This window comes from Vulpes vulpes, chromosome 14 (genome assembly GCF_048418805.1).
Source record: "Vulpes vulpes isolate BD-2025 chromosome 14, VulVul3, whole genome shotgun sequence".
NCBI classification, from domain to species: Eukaryota; Metazoa; Chordata; class Mammalia; order Carnivora; family Canidae; genus Vulpes; species Vulpes vulpes.
The window spans coordinates 31,849,332-31,855,250 of NC_132793.1; the positions used below are offsets into that span (position 1 = coordinate 31,849,332).

General features: G+C 39.9%; 1 long non-coding RNA gene across 2 annotated transcripts in view; it reads right to left on the reverse strand.

The window, feature by feature from the left end:
* The window catches only part of LOC112930060 (uncharacterized), a 28,006-nt gene extending 22,102 nt beyond the window's left edge, over positions 1-5,904 (reverse strand). For both annotated transcript variants that reach the window (XR_011996963.1, XR_003237041.2), the window contains exons 1-2: positions 5,770-5,904; positions 1,562-1,675 (exon numbers count right to left, since the gene is read on the reverse strand). This is a non-coding gene — a long non-coding RNA (uncharacterized lncRNA). The remainder of the gene's footprint in view (positions 1-1,561; positions 1,676-5,769) is intronic.
* Between the last annotated feature and the right edge of the window lie 15 nt (positions 5,905-5,919).

Here is a 5,919-nt window from a genome sequence, read left to right on the forward strand (position 1 = left end):
ATGGAAGGCTTTTTTTTTTTTTTTAATCTTTTAGGGGCTAGGGTCCAGATAGCACGCAATAATGTAAGTTTTCTGAGAATAGAGACATGTGCAGATTGCCTAGAATCTAGTACCTGGCTGGCATATAACAGTTTTCTAAGTATTTGTGGGAAAAAGGGAAAGAACATATTTAATCTAATTTCCCTCCCAGGAAATGGACTTGGAATGGACAAGAACAGAAGAGAGAGGGTGGATTTTTTATTTTTTTTTTAAGATTTTATTTATTTATTCATGAGAGACACAGAGAGGCAGAGGGAGAAGCAGGCTCCCTGCAGGGAGACCGATGTGGGACTCAATCCCAGAACTCCAGGATCACTCAGGATCACGCCCTGAAAGAAGGCAGGTGCTCAACCACTGAGCCACCCAGGTGTCCTGAGAGGGTGGCTTTTGTACCAGAAAATCCATCCCAAACTCTGGCTGACATCTATACAAGCTGACCCTACTTTGGTAATACCTAGTTCTACTGAGTAAAATCTTAGTTTTAATGAGAAAACAGTGAAAAATATTTCAAAAGGGATCCAGCCCTTTACTTTTGCTCATAACGTCAGAAGGGACCTAGTCTGACTCCAATGTTGTCAAGAAACACAACTATGTTTAATGCTATCAGTACCAAGCTGCCCAGCATTACACCCTCTTGTCCTATGTATCAGCATGTGCACCAGAAATAACATTATTAAATAACCTGATTTAACTGAAAAAAAAAAATGCTGAGCTGTATGGAGACATGGTTTATACAAATATGAACAACTCTGCTCAATTCTTAAGGAATATGAGGTGTGTGCAGGAAATTAATAGCTGAAGAGTATGCGTCATATTCAGAAACACTATTTTTTTAAGATTTTATTTATATGAGAGAGAAAAAACTATTTTTTTAAAGATTTTATTGATTTATATGAGAGAGAGAAAAAGAGACAGAGCGCATGTACTGGAGCAGGGGGAAGGAGCAGAGGGAGAGGAAGAAGCAAACTCCCCACTGAGCAGGGAGCATGATATGTGGCTCTATCCTAGGACCCTAAGATCATGACCTGAGCTGAAGGTAGACGCTTAGCTGACCAAGCCAGCCAGGTGCCCCCCAAAACACTTTAAAATATAAAACTCTCATACTTGCATTCCATTTTCGGTAATTACATGAACCCCTTTATTTTTTTCTTATATAATCTCTACACACAATGTAGGGCTTGAGCTCATGACCCCAAGATCAAAAGTCACATGCACCACCAACTGAACCAGCCAGGTGCGCCTATGTGAACGCTTTTATTTTTATTTTTTTAATTTTATTTTATTTATTTATGATAGGCACACAGTGAGAGAGAGAGAGAGAGAGGCAGAGACATAGGCAGAGGGAGAAGCAGGCTCCATGCACCGGGAGCCTGACGTGGGATTCGATCCCGAGTCTCCAGGATCGCGCCCTGGGCCAAAGGCAGGCGCCAAACCGCTGCGCCACCCAGGGATCCCTATGTGAACACTTTTAAAATTAACTAAGGTGCTTAGGATTCTGTGGAGGAAAAAAAATTGTACTCACATTTGAAGGTTTCTCTCAGAAGTAAAGCACTGAAGGAGTCCACAGCATTGGTTTAATTTTTTTCTAGTGGGGAGTGGGAGTGATTTCTCATTTTCCAAAATTCAGTCACTTGTCCTGAAATGGAAAGGATAGATAATAACATTAAAACAGCATTGTGATCACCAGAAAGCTGCCAACAACAGGTAGCTTTGTCTCTAAGCTACAAAAAGGAAAAGAATCTTAAATTTTTGACAGGAAAGGGGAATAGAATGGAAAATAAAACAAGTCATATACTAATATTAAAAATCCCTTTGTTACTTTAAAAATATTTATTAAGGGCAGAGGTTTAAATATATTAAAACCATTATTACCATATATTAAAACCATTTTACTCCCTTGTTTGTAGATAATGACTGCCTACGTGAGCATTTTTATTTCTTTTAGAGGTTCCTACAAGAATGGACTGCATAAAAATTCTTAGGTAAAGACTTGATAGTTCATATATTCTAGTACCAGCAGTACTCTTATTGGGAGGAATGAGGAAAAGTTGGCACTAGAAGTTGACGAAAAAAGAATTAATTTAGATCTCTTAATAATTTAAACTCTTAGTAAGTTAAAGAGTAAGCTAAATTATAGAGTATAGGTGGAGCTAATCTCTGCAAGTCCTGAGGAGCTTTGCCCTATAACTAATTCCCTCTCCTGTTCTGAATCTAAACCCAATCATTTTATTCCTTCCTATTTAAGGCTGTTGGTCTATCTGTTACAAGGATTTAAACCTGTACCTTATTTAAGTTACTAGTTACTAGATACTGGCTTTTTTGTGTCAATGATTATGGCTCACTCCTACAAAGTTTAACTTGATTCCTAGAGAAATAATGTCAATTTTCTGGTTTGCTTTAACTCCCAATCATTATTACTTACATGAGATCCATTTGCAAAGCTACTTTGCATTATCACTATTTTCTTCTGGTCTCAAGAAACAGAAAGTGACTCAAGTTTAGTGTGTCCCAGACTGAAAACTTATAAATAACAAACCTATGCCTCATTGTATGTCTGATATATGAGGAGACAAACACGTTTCTAGTTTGTCAATTTATCAGTAGAAAATAATAGATTTGGCAGTTTTTTTTTTTTCAAAAAGCTTATGCTTCAAATAGAAGTGACAAGTGAGAAAGAATGGGTTGCAGAATTTTCAAAAGCCTAAGATGTGTTGATATTTAGCACAACCAGACCCTTCCGTGCTTTGCAACTTACCAAGGAAAGCATAAAAGTGGCAAGATATTACTACTCTCTATGGGTGGGATTTTTATTTCTAACAACTTCCTCAGCAAAGAATCAATTAAAGGATAAGGAACCAAACACAGTATAGCTGTGATTGCACAATAGCTATTAGTGGCTCTTAATAGTATTTACATTTTCAAAGCACTAAAGTACACTGTCAACTGGCTAATTATCCAAGGTTAATTATTTACAATCCTTTTTCTTTTCATATTCTTTTGTTCTCTTAGTATTAGTACTTACATGATTGACTAGATTACTTGGGATAAGATACCTGACTAGTATATTTTGCTTTTTTAAAAAATTATACTAATAAAAAGGGTAGAGATATAAAAATTTGAAATTAATTTCAAGCATGAGACCTAAGAGTTTACTTATGGATTTTTGAAAAAGATTCTATTTATTTCAGAATGTGCATGCAGGCGTGCAAGCATGAGGGCGGGTGGGGAGAGAAGCAGACTCCCCGTTGAGCAGTGAGCCTGACTCAGGGCTCCATTCCAGGACCTCAGGACCATAACCTGAGCTGAAGGGAGACATTCAAATGACTTAGCCACCCTGGGGTCCCCTACATATGGATTTTTAAAAAAGATTTTGTTGGGATCCCTGGGTGGCACAGTGGTTTGACGCCTGCCTTTGGCCCAGGGCGCGATCCTGGAGACCCGGGATCGAATCCCACATCAGGCTCCCGGTGCATGGAGCCTGCTTCTCTCTCTCTATGTCTATCATGAATAAATAAATAAAATCTTAAAAAAAAAAAAGATTTTGTTTATTGATGAGAGAGAGAGCGAGAGAACGGGCAGGGGGATAAGCAGAGGGAGGGGCAGAGGGAGAAGCAGATCACAGGACTCTGAGATCATTACTTGAGCCAAAGCCAGGCACTTAACCAACTGAGCCACCCAGGTGCCCCTACATAATGAATTTTTATTTTTATTTGGATTTTTGTTAGACTTGTTTTTCTAATTATTTTTCCCAAATTTGGGACAGTTCCAGGGACAGATTCCCAATCCCCTCAGACATGTAAGCTGCTCATCTATTCATCTTATTGGATAGAAATGAACAATTACAGAATTTATAAAACAGAAAATGAACTTATTATAAAACAAATACTGTCTGTAGAATTTTTAGGTTTCCTCTGTCCTCCTCCAAACAATGTTAGGAAATATAGTTATACTCTTTATTTACTCTATGTACCTAATATATCTGGAATTATTTTCCTGGGTTTCTGCATTTTCTCCATCCTTCATCCCAGATTATCCTGTTCATTTATTGACACCTGTCACGTTCTAGAAAATGAAATCGGACTAATATTTGGATAGTCTCCTGTCTGAAAATGTTAGGGAAATGCATTGCTAGAAGCACTGTTACTCATTATTTTTTGTTTATTTTTAAAAGATTTTTAAGCAATCTCTACACCCAATATGGGGCTCAAACTCACGACCCCAAGATCAAGAGTCACACACTCCACTAAGTCAGCCAAGCACCCCTACTTTCCATTTGTATGTATTAAGCTGTCATTGTCTTTTAGGCCAAAATGCCAGATACTTTACTGTCCTACTTTATAATTTGCTGTAATATCAGTAGTCCATAGTAAAGGTGGCTTTTAAAAATATATATATATACTAGTTTGCTATATTTTATTAAAAATTTTTCCAGCTTTGAGCTATGATTGACATACATCATTGTGTATATTTAACATGATGATTTGAAACAAGTATATATTGGCAAATGATTACAATAAGAGAAAAGACCGTGTTATGCCAACTACTACAGGCAGATGCAGCAAGAACATCTGTGGAGCAGAGAGAAGAAAAATCCCAAGAAACAATGAGAAACTGTTTTAAATTGGGAAGAAGTGGAAAGAGTGAATAAAGGCAATTCAGTGAGTGGAAAGCAAAGGAGAGGCTGAAATACTGCCTATTCTCTCTCGCTTGACAGGATTATCCAATGTCTGTGTATGAGAACTGTAGATATTTGGTTTCGAGATGATTAAAAAAAAAATAATCTTTTTACATTGCTGGTACAAAAAGTCTAAGTTTCAAGGTCGGTATTTCAGCATATGCATGAGTAATTAAAGATTTCTTTTGATAAATACTCAGATCTACAATGATTCTCAAATTCAGTTGGTCTTTTCCTCTCCTGAACTAAGAGTTTAAGGTGGGTCTGTCATCACAGACGGGGTTGGGGGGAGTTGGGATGGTGGTGAGGCCGCAAAAACCATTCAAATCCAGTTTGACACAGAACTCAATTAAGAAAACAGTTCTGCAACACTGCGATGTTAATGCAGAATAATACATCAGTAATTAATATATAATTGCAGTATTAATGTATAATGATACTAATCAGTCAACAACGAACTGATTCTTAGTTATTCTGTATATTCCTCTAAGAAGCAAGTTTCTTAACCTCTCTAAGCCTCAATTTCCTTATCTGCGAAAGTAAAGGTAATAGGGCACCCGGGTGGCTCTCAGCTCCGGCCTTGCTCCCCGGGTCCTGGGATGGAGCCCCGCATCCGGCTCCCCCAGCGAGCCTGCTTCTCCCTCTGCCTAGATCTCTGACTCTCTCCTCTGTCTCTTATGAATAAACAAAAAAAAAAATTTTTTTAAAAGTAAAGGTAATAATGGAACCTATTTTGGAGTTGCTGGGAGGATTTAATGGGAGAGTGCACTAGAATCTAGCCGTACTGAGCACTTTCCTGGCACACAATCAGTAATCGCCACTGCTGGCATTTTCTAATGCCCGTCCTCGGCTTATGAAACGTCCAGAAGAGGCAAAAGGGCAGGGAGCCTGTATTAACGACCTCACTAATATTCAACGTCCCACGAGGGCCCCGGGGCGCCCCCCACACCTCGGAGGGGGCCGTTCTGCAGGAGGGCTCAGCCTGAGGCCCGAGCCACAAGCGGCCGCGCCGCCACCCCGCCCTGCTCGTCCCCGCCCTGCTAGTCCGCACCGACCTCAGCTCACCCCCGCGAGCCGAGACACGCCCACGCCGCCGCCGACCCGCGGCTCCCGGCGCACCCAAGGTGCCTAACGGCACGCGCTCCCGCGACCGCCGGGGGCGCCGGGAAGTCCAGCGCCGACGGTGTCGCAAAAGCGTCGCGAAG